The sequence below is a fragment of the Haliotis rufescens genome, unplaced genomic scaffold (genome assembly GCF_023055435.1).
Source record: "Haliotis rufescens isolate VD_foot unplaced genomic scaffold, xgHalRufe1.0.p SCAF_5, whole genome shotgun sequence".
Classification (NCBI taxonomy): domain Eukaryota; kingdom Metazoa; phylum Mollusca; class Gastropoda; order Lepetellida; family Haliotidae; genus Haliotis; species Haliotis rufescens.
In genome coordinates, this window is record NW_025964223.1 from 23755043 (window position 1) to 23768993 (window position 13951).

Sequence of the window (13951 nt, forward strand, 5' to 3'; positions counted from 1 at the left end):
CGGCACCGTAGACGACTGGGCCACCCATACCCCCGTAACAAGGGAAGGGCAGTACAGACTTCAGAGTATACTTGACAATGGCCCTGTTCTGCCACCATTGTTTCCACCCAATCCTCATTCAGTCTCCTCATTCAACACGCATGAATACAGGTGGGCGCACGTAAATACAATCTTGACTTTGTATTTACATATCATGTATATTTCCCTCAAATAGGGAGTCAACCAACTTTGTGGAGATAGTGGATAGAGCGTCTGCCCAGAGTGAGAGAGGTGGAGGGAGGGAGGGGGCAGAAGGAGAGAGAGAGGTGATTCGATCCCATATCAAGAGACGTACAAACACATTTCAGTGTGCCAGCACTAAACACCGGCATACGCCCGGACTAGTACAAGCACAACACACACACACACACACACACACACACACACACACACACACACACACACACACACTTACGCGGATTCATACAGTTTGCACATCGGTATTTCTGTTCATACCTAAATGAACCGAAAAAGATCACCAGTCAATACTTACAATCAAATTCGACAACGAAATGTTTTAACTACTATATTTTAACAAAAACAGTTGTTTTGACAATGAATATGCACGTGTTTCGCTTAATGTCCTGTGACGTGAGCAGAAAGGGACTTCCCTCGACTGTAATTTTGGGATTCCCCGACATTCCAATAAAAGTTGTCTGCCTCGGTGGGCGTGGACTAATTTTTTACATTCATTGGGAAACAGACTTGCCTTTTGTGTGTTTGTGACGGGTGCCGCCGATGAGACAGGGTACTTTCACCTTTTCGCGAACACCTGGTATCATAACTATTTTAATATTTAATGTTCAATATGAATATTCCAAATGTGAAAGGTAAGGCACCACTGTTCATGCGAGTATTGTGTGCAAGAATGACTCAGGTTATGTTCGGTGCACAGGTTTATCCAAGTCTCCACATCTATGATATTCAAACTATTCATTTTCTATCTGTTGCATTTTGTTATCAGTATATATTCGGATTTTGGACAACAGGTCACACAAAATGTTACATATGAATCAGATTCATTTTCATCCAGCTCATAATCGTACACAGTCTGGAGGTATCCCCTCTGAATTTTGTGTAACGAAGCTCTTAATTGGCATTTCTGCAATCAAATTAGCTACAGTCCGCATCAGACTACAGATATGTGACTGCTTATATATGGGCCAGTATATGTTTAAGAAAGATAACATTACCACACAACTTGTGGAATATACTTTTATTTAACAGATTCTGAAAGAAAACGATCGGCACTTTACATGTGTATGAAATATATGTCCATAATCACAGATACTGATACATACACAATCATTACATATCGCTCGCATATTATCCTATATGACACAAACTACACAAGTTGTACAACATAAGATGCTGGGTTTACATCAGACATGAGCCCTGTCTACCCAGCAACAAGGCCCACAATCGTGTTCAGTCTACTGTGGCATCCCTTCATATGGTTGGTGGCGAAAAGGTTTCAAGCCAGTCGTGCCATTGACCCTTCTACCCACAGCTTGATGACATAGTCAGCCAACTTAGACACAGTTTATGTATGTGTTGGCGGTTCATTAATGGTTGCAATCCATAGATCATCTTCAAGATTGAATAGCACCAACGCAATGTTCGCAAATCGGTACACTTCTTCATCATTCTTGTGGGGCGGTCGGGTAGCTTAGTGGTTAAAGCGCTCGCTCGTCACGCCGAAGACCCGGGTTCTATTCCCGACATGGGTACAATGTGTGAAACCCATTTCACGGTGTCTCCCGCCGTGATATTGCTGGAATATCGCTAAAAGCGGCGTAAAACCATATTAACTCGCTCACTCATCATTCTTGTATAGTGTCTGGGGCTGAGTTGCCTAAACGGTTGTATGTTGTCTCTTCGCTTGTCAGGAAGTAGGCATACAGAAAAATCACACCATCTGTAGGAGCATAGATCGTGTGGAGCTGGTAAAAGAGATGGACAGAACTGGAATGTTCCATCCCCGAACCGGGTGGGAACTTCCCTCGCACATGTTGTCTTGCGTTGGTGTGACTTCTTCTCGAATCTTATTCTCCAAGCGAGGAAGAAAATGCATGAAGATCTGATTGGTGGTTATTTGATGGAGAGAATTATTTGAATATAAATGTTACTTTATTTAGACCAGCTAAGATGCACTCATCCACTCCAATATGGCACAAAAAGCAACAAAAGATATACGAATCTTTCTGCATTTTAATGAATGGACATTTGGGGTTCAGTAAAGAAGGAGGCCGTCATACGAATGTTTTCAGGTGGTGTTCGGGCAGGTTCAGGCGACGGCGCACGTGTGGCCTGAGATGGTATAGGTTCCGTTAATTCCTGAACTCAACTATAGAAACAGTGAAGTGAAATAGAAAACCAATATTTCGTCAGTGTTTATACATTCCTGTGTCATTAAACCATCATGTATCTGTGCTACATGCAAACGTTGGAATTATAGCGTTATATGTCTATCGCATATGCTGATTTATGTTATACGTGGATCAAAACTATTCAAGAAGTACCCCTCGGTCATTGCTGAAGTTTTGTTTGTATGATATGAGTGTATTGTCATCAATATTTCAGCTTCAACACCGAGGTCTGTTTTCAGATGAATTTTATCTTAATGATAGTCACAAGTTCCACAAAATAATGTCGACATCATCCAGAAAAGGAAAATGTAGATCATAATACTTATTTTAAAAATATGATCAAAACTAGATGAACACGCAATACACTTGAAAAAATAAATATAAACAAAACAACGATGATGTTTTTTCATCAAAATGGCATATCAAACAAACAAGCTCTGGCTAATAGTGATTTGAGATTTAATCATCTAAAATCAGAGTTGGAAAGCTGAAGGACGGAGGCAAGTTTGAACTTTTGAGCATAACATCCATCCCTTAGTGCTTGATATTGTTAATATGTATATGGACCATAATACTATTGGTAATGCTAGTCGGGTAAGTCAAATTGACTGCAGTTTCACCGAACTCATTCCTAACAACTGCGATGGAGATGCCGTTCTGTTTCAAAGTAAAATATAATGACTAGAGTTGTTATTTATTAACATGAAATATGACAATTCTGACGAGTTGATTTTGTTGGATGAAAAGACCTGTTATCCCCATCCCCATGTTCAACGAATTAGGTTTATTTAAGCTTTCGTGCTTCTCCTTAAATAGTCATCACTATATGGATACTAGTTAACCGTATCTACACATCTATATGAACTACTACTCAATTATGTAATTCATGTACATTTTCTTTCAAAATGGAATAAGTTACTGAGACACATCACAATTTCACGACCCATTTTCCCTGAAATATTTATAATAAAATATGAACTCATGTAAAGATATTTTTAATGTGAAATCCACTCAAACATGACATATTACTTAGAAAATAAGTTAAGCGAAACCCAACATTTTTGACAATACAAAAACTGGGGTCGAAATGTTAACAAGATAGGGAGAGTTTTATATATAACGACAACATTGTGTAAAGAGGTTTATTGACATGAAACAATAGTTTAAATTTTGTGGATATTTGCTATTATGTGTCAGTAGCAGTGATTTATAGCCACGAACGAGCTGAAACACTATCACCGCAAGTCACATATAGGGCAGCATATCAAAAAGCCAGTGTAGCAGAAAGGTCGACGTCATTCCCATCCTGGGAAAGTGATATAACCACTGATCCGTCAGTAATGTGTGCAGGATCCACTGCATAATTCACTGCTTGTACCTTTCGTCTCATGCTACGTATTAGTCTCTGAATGGTGTCTTGTGTCACTAACACTTCCTGATGTGAGCTACATCCAGTTCTGCTAGCGCTCTCATGGGAGAGACTCTTTGATGGTTTGAACGCCTAAGAATGTCCCAAAAGGTGTTCTCTGGGGTTCATTATCAGATCCGGACTGCATGCTGGTCATGTGAGTGCTGCTATGGCCTCCTGATCAAGAAACCCTTGATCTGTGTTATCGCCAATAACCCTTGGTCAAGCGTTATCGTTATTTAACATAGGTCGAATCCTAAGAGGATGGTTGTCGAGAATGGCATTACGATGGGATCAAGGAAGTCATTACGATATTTCTCACAATTGAGCGTGCCCAGTACTGTCACAAGGTCCAGCCTGCAATCATATCCAACACATCCCCATATCATCACAGATCCCTGACCAACTTCAAAGGTCGTTTAGGTGTTTTCGGAGCGAATGGCCTTTGACCTTGCCTCTAAACACCACCTCTGCGATTAGTAACATGCAATAACATCCTACACTCATCTGACCAATGAATCCTACGCCAGGAAGCCACATTCAGTCGTTCGCGGATAGGTCTGTCATTCAAGAAATGAACGTTTGACTGGTCTACGTGCTCGATATCCCAACGTCTTGAAGTGATGCAAGTTCACTTGTTCCTTAATGCAGGGGCACCGGCAAAGGGGACACGCCTCACAAGCCTCAGCAACGATCTAGTATTTGGAATATTGCTTGTGTCATCAGATTAATTAGTTTTTAAATTTTAATTTCCAAACCTCTACACGCATCTAATTATACTGGTGCTCATCTTTTATTACTCAGTATATAGGCTTGGGTCTGAAACTTGTATCACAAGGGTTACATTAATTTACAGATTCATATTCATGGTATGAATAATATCAGAAAAATAGACATGAACAGATGGATGGGTTCTATATTATATTGTTAAACCAATTGTGCTTCCATGGTCAGGGTCACCCCATGTTGTCGTGTTTTCAGAAGTGAAGTGAAGTGAAGTGAAGAGCTACGATGTGATGCGATGCGATGCGATGCGATGCGATGCGATTCGATGCCACGTGAAGTAAAGTGAAGAAGTGAAGTGACTTAGTGTGATAAAAGTGAAGAGATGTGACGTGACGTGAAGCGAAGTGGTGTAATATGAAGTGATGTGAAGTGACGTGATGTGATGTGATGAAAGTCACGTGACGTGACGTGATGTCATGTCATGTTATTGAAGTGACGTGACTCTCCGACAATTTTGTTCTGAGTATCCCATACTCGTTATGTGAAGGGACTCAAAGAGAATCGGGTGGAAACAATGGAGACCTGTGGAAAATATAGTCTACTCACACTTTCAATCCTGCTCACATAATCGAAAACAGATGTGAGATATATTCAGCCTACTCTACAGGGAAAAATGTATTGACCTTAGTCTGTTATACATTCTGTCGTGTCGTGTTGAATCGGGATACAGTTCAGGATAAACTTGATTTGTATTTAACCTTGTCGAAACTCGACGGGATCAATAAATATACATGAAAAACAGACATGACCATATGTATTGCTTCTATATTATATTGCACAACCAATATGTGCTTCTGTAATCGGAGACGCTCCATTTGGTCAAAGGTGAAGGTGGCAACAACACAAGAGTTGACACTGAAGGTGTAGGCCCCTCCTGCGCCCTGCAATGTGAGGCAAGATGGAGAAATTGTTACTGGTTTTATTTCCTTAAATTTAGTTAGATAACATAGGATGCATTAATATAAAAGGCATATTTATCGAGGTTTTTTAAAATCAATCTATGCGATTAGATCTCTACACGTGACAAAAATAAATCCAAAACATGCTTACATGAACTTCCTACCCTTGTCCTTGTCTAACAAATCGCAAAGAGAACCATCGTATTAATAATCATTGGGATTAATTGCGGTTTCACTATAGTCGACAAATCACAATATTCTAGCCTGTCATATCTGGGATGAACTCTACTTTGCTTTGATACTCCCCTTGCTAGGGTCGAGTTATGAGACGGTTCGCTGTAAGAATTTCAGGGATATACCTACTCAACGCAGTTCAACTGGCACGCGTTGTCGCGGTGTCACCGACGGGGTCAAGGATGCGGGAACAAAGGCAGTCACAGTTGACAGTGCTGGCTATGAAGAAATATGAGGTGTAGAATGATATGTCTAATCTGATACTGGTTCCTCGGGAAGCACTTTGTCTTTGAAAGGATTTTTTTCCACACAATATACCTTGACCGACACTTTAAATCGACGACTTTTGATTTCTAAATGTAAAACATTATCGATGTGGCTTCACTTCGACACAGTCAATCTGAGACCAACGGGTACGGGAGGGATGGGGAGAAACTGGTGACAAACGAATACTGGATTCAAAACTATGTGAGGTTTCTGGCTCGCATAACTCAGCGGTGACCCGTGGGAAAATGCACAACGGATTGTGCATGTGCATTTGAATATACCTGATAAAACAGAGCTTAAACTCACCGCACAGAACCACAGCAAGAACAGCAGCCTTAATCTTGATACAAAAGGTGGAGCTTCTTTTCCGAACAGGATCAAAGTATCGAATGGATTGAAATCTCCGCATTTATACACTACACAAGCCCATATAACATACTAATTCATGTAATATATAGCTCCTCGGTCGATTTTGTAATCGAAGATATAATTAGAGGCATCGTATAAATGACTATTTCACAAGAGGTGAAGTGCACATGAATTCACATCACTCACTCGCTCGCCCTGTCTCAAACTTACTCACTCATTCACTCAACCTCTAACTCACGCTATAACTCTCTAACTCACTTACTCTCCAAATCATTCAGTCACTCAATCTCTAACTCATTCGACCCGTGAAGATCTGGGGTAGAATAGGTCTTCAGCAACCCATGCTTGCCGTACAATGCGACTTTGCTTGTCGTCAGAGGCGACTTACGGGATCGGGTGATCATGCTCGCTGACCTGGTTCATGCATCTCGTTGTATCCCAATTATGTGGATCAATGCTCATGATGTCAATCACTGGATTGTCTGGTCCAGACTTGATTATTAACAGACCACCGTCATACAGCTGGCACATTGGTGAGTGCGGCGTTAAACAACAATCAATCAATCAAACTCATTCACTCACTCGCTCTCCAACTCTCTGTCGCCAACTTCCATTAAAAATAGGGGACACTAGTACGGTAAGACATCTTCACCCGTTTGTGAATACTTGGTGTCATCTTTGCAAGTTTACAAAATGTATTCTTTGCATCTGAATGTAGTAATCCCATAAATTCATCATTAATTAATTTTAAGCATATGAAAAATATAATTCGGAAAAAGGAAGAATTTCTAAAGAATATAATGTAATTTTCCGCATAGTGCTTGATATCATGTGCCGGTAATATAGAGCTAGCACTCTGAGACAGAATGCTGCAGTTTGCCATGGATACACCACTCAGACAAATCACCCTGATTCCTAGTTGACAAGTCTTGTTTTCACACCCTTACCCAAGTGTAACAGGATTTACAATCTTTCAACGTCTTTTGGTATGACACGGCCAAATCAGGTTATTTGTTATTCTTACTATACATTTCGCTTCAACCAATTATCTGCTTGTTATCTATTACCGTTGTTGTCAATGTTACTCTGCTGCTTATCACAACATGTTATGTATATATACCTCTCATCACTTGGTTGTTGTGCCTCCAGCTTGATAACGGTGTAGGATTCACATCTAAACGTCTAAATGCACGCAGACATATCAACTAATTGACCAGTCTTGTTTTCACCCCCTTTGTGCTGAGCACCAGGCAAGGGTAACAAAAAGTACAATCTTTCAACATCTTTTGATATGGCATGGCCAAGGCATCGAACCACCGACCTTCCGCTTTCCGGGCACTACACCACGAAGGGCGGGGGTAAGATTTCCCCCTACCTTTATACCGTGTACAAGTGCAGTAATCTTGGTCATATCGCTCTTAAACGTCTGCTGCTATCAATTCAGCACTCTTACTTCCTATTAAAAAAATTATGATTGGGCAGTACAGTGGTGTTTAAGCAATTAATGTTTAAAAACGGATTTATGTGATAAAACATGACCAGTTCAAAACATGTCGTGAAGAATGAATATAAACTCAGAGACAAAAGAAAGTATACCGTGTTTGTTTTTTATGTAATTTAAAATTAACAGAATGTTTTGAAATGTGATTGAGTCTATTTAACCATCAGTCGTTCCTACAGCAGTTTGTAAAATGTTATCTGTGACAGGGTATATTTTTATAGAATTAAATTGAATTGAATTAAACATGAATTGGTTCAATGAAGACAAGGATCAGAAATGAATTTGCAACCACATGACCCCTACCATGTTTGAAATGTTGTAAATGTGTGCCAAAAAATATTTTGGGGGGTTTTCAATGATAAGATGCGCGAGATACCCATCAACAATTGTGTATTATGCACAAACCAACATGTTAATTTGTAAAAGTTTTAAGTCGAATCATATTTTCAAAATAAAACAATGTAGAAGTAATCTTTGAGTGCTGACTCATCGCCAGTACATCCTATGTTTTAATATGATATTGCTAACTGAATTTTTTTTCATTTGAAAATCAAACGTATGAAAAAATGAAACTGGGAGGCATAATTTCTTTTGCTCCTCAGTTTATGTGAAACAGTCCAATGTTCTCAAGAACATTACAGGATATGTCGTTGTATAACGGGATTATATTGGAGTCTATATCCTTTCATATCTACAATATCCTTTCAGAGTCGATACCATCTCTCAGTTTCAATCTTGCTAGTTAAGTGAGTCACCATACCGTAGGAATCACTGCTGCACACACACACACACACACACACACACACACACACACACACACACACACACACACACACACACACACACACTGAAATGCACGGGTGACTTAATCCGGCTGGTCTCAAAGCAAAACAGCTGGTGTTTCGGGTGCTGAACCCCACCGGGCACACCTATATCAACATACGACTCACTCAACGAAAATCCGTTCACCCTCTCACTCTCTAAAACGAAAAGCCCAACGCACTCAACGAGAACACATCCATCCACTCCCTCACTGAAACGGAAAGCCTACCTACCTGACAAAAGGGTGATTTCCACCTGAGGTTTTCAAACTCAAGTATACAATTTGTACATCAAGATGGTTCAAACGTAGCACGAAGCGAACGTAGTGCTGACAAGATTGGGAATTTAACCTTTAAAGGTAAAATGAGGGTTTCTTGGAATATTCAAATCTTGCATGTTTGTAACTATCTCTTAACTGGCATTTAAAGTACGTGAATTTCAAATGAGAGCTTTATGTGGATTTGAATTGGGTACTACCTGGCATGACGAGCATTAACTACTTACAACAACCCGGTGCATAGCACATGCCATTTGAACAGATCATAAAATCATAGCTTACAAATCGATTAAGGAGCTTTATATCACTTGAACTATTTTACATTGGCTTGTGTAATGTATAAATACGGCGATTTCAAACCATTCGATACTTTGATCCTGTTCGGAAGAGAAGCTCCACATTTTGTATCAAGATGAAGGCTGCTGTTATTCTTGCTGTTCTTGCTGCGGTGCTGTGCGGTGAGTTTAATCCTTTTCTATCTGATGCCTTTGTGTGATGGCCATCATGTGCTACACTCTTTAGGTTGTTGTAGTACCGCTCTGGGTACATGTGATTTTATGCATCCCTCGTTAGCTTTTATAAAATCATATGTACCGAGGGATCCTGCTACAACGATTATTTTAATATGACATTGTAAAAGAATGAAAACAGGTTAATGTGTGCTATGTCATGAGACTTTCATTGACTCGGAAAAAGCGTACAGTGGTTTGCTTCAAAGCGGGGTGTAAGGGATTTATTCTATATCTCAGAAATCCACGTGTTGTCTGTCTTGGTCGTGGCGGGGTATAAGGGAGTTATTCTCCTTCTCAGCAATACATGTGCAGTCGGTGTTCTTCGTGGCGGGGTACAATGCATTGATTCTCCCGCTGAGAAGTGTATTTCACTCCAAGGTGGGATACATAGTAATTTATCAAGATCAGATAACCTACCTATGTTATCCCACTCATGTATGCCCTTGTTGTTACTGTTAATCCTCTACTGTTAATCCTCCACTTGCTATATATATTCTGCACTATGTCCCTCATTCAGTCTTGCTTGACAACGGTATAAGGATCTTTACCGAAACGTCGCTTTTTACAGTATTAAAGAAGTTGTTATCCATAAAATTGTGTCTATCTTGTCAAGATCAGATCAGACCATTTTGACATGGATGTATGGTAATAGAATTTATACTTTACTTAGAAAGTGGAATCCGAAGCATGACATTGTTCCTTCCGCGAAACGTTCTTTTGAATTTCAGATTAGATCTGATTTCGACCCTTTAGTTTTTAGCATCACACCTGAGCTTGTTGGTTTCAGGAGGACTCGACCGCGTCCTTATGAAGCAAAAACAAAATGTGCATTTAAAGTGTCGGTCAAGATATACTGTGTAGAACCTATTCATTGCAACAGTGCTTGCTGAGGGACCTGTATCAGGATAGACATATCATTGTAACCCCTAATCTCTCTTCACAGCCAGCACTGTCAACTGTGACTGCATTTGTTCCCGCATCCTTGACCCTGTCTGTGACACCGCCGGCAACTACTACGACAACGCGTGCCTGTTGAACTGCGTTGAGTAAGTATATCAATGACTATTTTATAGAAATCCTTCACATAACTCCACCCAGCACGAGTATTAAATCAATATATAACTCACCCCGACTATAACAGGTTAAGAATATGGGGATTGGTCACCCGAAAAACCGTAAAGTGATAACATCAGCCGTAGCCCTTTTGTCTTTTTTTGTATATGATCATGGTAAATACATACATTATATCTCCATGATCTCGACAGTCACTAGAATGACGTCCATTTTCCCCTTCAAGAATTATGTCATTTGCATATATCTGTTTCATTTGGCGGCATAAACATGTATTCAATAGACAAAGGCAGGAAAGTCAATAAGCAGGGCAACATGTTTGGGGATTTTTGTCGTGTCTGTAGATCCAATTGCTTGTATTGAGTTTAATGAAACGACACCTTTATCAGCTATACATAATCTTATGTAATGTAACTACAATAAAGGAAATGTACCAGTAGCACGAATTCCTCATTCGTGACTCACGACTGATCTTCACTTTGCAGGGATGCGGTCCAGGCCGCAGAAGGCGTCTACACCGTCAGTGCCAACTCTTGCGTTGCTGCCAGGAAGTAGATGACCTTCACCTTTGACCAAATGGAGCTTCCCCGACCACAGAAGCACATATTGCTTCAGCAATAAAATGTAGAAGCAAACCATCTGGTCATGTCTATTTTTCTGATTTTATTAATACTGATGGCTGTCCACATGATTAGATACAAGACATGTAATTTTGAACTGAGCCATCATTCGATACGACAGAATGTGCTTTTGGCTGATAACCTGCACAGAAAAAGGTCAACACATCTGTCTCTGTGGGGATAGGCTGAATACATCACACATCTGTTTGCGATTATGTAAGCAAATTTGAAAGTGTAAGTGGACTATATTTCCCTTGCACAGTCGAGACATTTGAACGGTTGAGTATTCACCAATCAACCCATACAGGATACAAGGGAAGCGCAGTACAGACTTTAGAGTATAATGGCCCTGTTCTGCCACCATTGCTCCACCCGACCCTCATTCAGTCTCCTCATTAAAACACGCATGATCTCCTCAGTACATACATTTCTCGGAATACATGTTGGCGCTCGTAAATACATCATGACTTTGTATTAGCATATTATATACATTTCCCTCAAATAGGGAGTCAACCATCTCTGTGGTGATAGTGGATAGAGCGTCTGCCCAGAGTGAGAGAGGGTGAGGCAGAGGAGGGAGGGAGGGAGAGAGAGAAGGGGGTGATTCGACCAAATATCAAAAGACGTACAAATATACTACTTGTTGTTACCCTGCCTCTGATGTCGGCATTAAGGGGAGATGAAACAAGGAGTGGCCGTGTACATATTGTCAGTGGTATTTCGGTGTGCTAGCACTATTGGACATCAACAGCATGCTGATCTGATTGGTGGTTATTTGTCTTGATAAAAAGGCGTGATTGTTTGCATATAAATGTTACAGTATTTAGACCAGCTAAGATCAGATGCACACATGTCTCTATTGCTCCTCACTGCGAGATATAGCTCGTTCTGTAGGCTTTCGTCATCGTAGAAAAGGTTTTATGTGACCGCCATTAGTAACACAAAGTGCAAGCATGGTGACAAACATGGTGACAAGCTAAACTGTCAGCTAGACATGTTCACGGGTGGTGAATAGTTAGGCAGTGTGTATTGACGTCAACCTGCCTCGCAGCGGACCGTTGGCGTGCCGGGGTCATAATCCAACACTCTGATTATGATTCTTTGTTTTAGCAGCACCATCCCTGGTTAACGACATAGACCTTCATCAGTTTGTGCTCTTCCTCACAGGAGCTGACACGCCGTGAGATTACACTTGTCGCTTGCGTCCACCCTCATATGGCATAAAAAGAAACAAAAGATTTTAATGAATGAACATTTGGGGTTCAGTAAAAAAGGGGGCCTTAATGAATGTATTCAGATGGTGTTAAGGCGACGGCGCACGAGTTGCCTGAGATGGTAAAGGTTCCAGCTAATTTCTCAACTCCACTGTAGAAACAGTGACGTGAATAAACAAAAACACTATATTTTCAGTGTTTAAACATTCCTGTGTCATTAAACCGTCAAGTATCTGTGCTACATGCAAACGTTGGAATTATACCGTTTTTGGCTATCGAATATGATGATTTATGTAATACTGGGGTCAAAACTATTCAAGAAGTTTGACAAGTAATGAGTTCTTACGTGCTGTCAAGCATACAGGTTCTACACAAGACTTTGAGGTCAGTGCCACAAACCGGGTCAAAGATGAAAGAGCATGCACATATCTCTCCAGATACGGAGTAGGTGGCGGTAAAAAGACGATACAATTCAATGGGATATTCAGTGTTGTGTACCGCACTACCGTCGAAACCAGGTAGATTTGAGTTTATTGTCATCAATATTTCAGCTTCAACACCGAGGTCTGCTTTGAGATACATTCTCTCTTCATGATAGTCACAAGGTCCACAAAAGTATGTCATCCAAAAAAGGAAAATGTAGATCATAATAATAATTTTAAAAATATGATAAAAACTAAAAGAAACGGAATACAATTAAAAAAATAAATGTAAACAAAACTATATGCACAAATGTTAAATCAAACTTAGGATAAACTGTAGGTAGTGAAACCATAACAACGGTAAGAGTATCTATAAACGGTTTTTCATCATAATGGCATATGAAACAAACAAGCTCTGGCTAATAGTGATTTGATATTTAATCATCTAAAATCAGAGTTGGAAAGCTGAAGGACGGAAGCAAGTTTGAACTTTTGAGCATAACATTCATCCCTTAGTGCTTGATATTGTTAATATGTATATGGACCATAATACTATTGGTGATGCTAGTCGGGTAAGTCAGATTGACTGCATTTTCACTGAACTCATTCCTGATATCTGCGGTGGAGATGCCGTTCATTTTCAAAGTAACATATGATGACCTGAGTTATTTATTTACATGAACTATATTTGATGGATGATTTGTTGGATGAAAAGACCCCATCCCCATTATTAACGAATTATGTTTAACGATTTTAACTTTCGAACTTCTCCTTCAATAGGTATCACTATATGGATACCAGTAAACCGTATCTACACATCTAAATTTATATGAACTACTACTCAAACATGTAATTCATATACTCTTTCATTCAGAATGGAATTAGTTACTGAGACACATCACAATTTCACGACCACTTTTCCCTGAAATATTTATAATAAAATATGAACTCGCTTTCACATGTAAAGATATTTTTAATGTGAAATCCACTCAAACAAGACATATTACTTAGAAAATAAGTTAAGCGCCACTCAATATTTTTGACAATACAAAAACTGGGGTCAAAATGTAAACAATATGGGGAGAGTTTTATATAAAACGACAACAAAATTGTGTAAAGAGGTTTATTGACATGAAACAAT

The 13951-nt window shown here is 39.7% G+C and overlaps 1 long non-coding RNA gene across 1 annotated transcript; it reads left to right on the forward strand.

The window, feature by feature from the left end:
• The first annotated feature begins 9330 nt into the window (after positions 1–9330).
• LOC124111664 lies at positions 9331–11189 on the forward strand. Its single transcript, XR_006857523.2, has 3 exons — positions 9331–9429; positions 10427–10529; positions 11040–11189. It is a non-coding gene; the product is annotated as an uncharacterized LOC124111664 (long non-coding RNA).
• The last annotated feature ends 2762 nt before the right edge of the window (positions 11190–13951 follow it).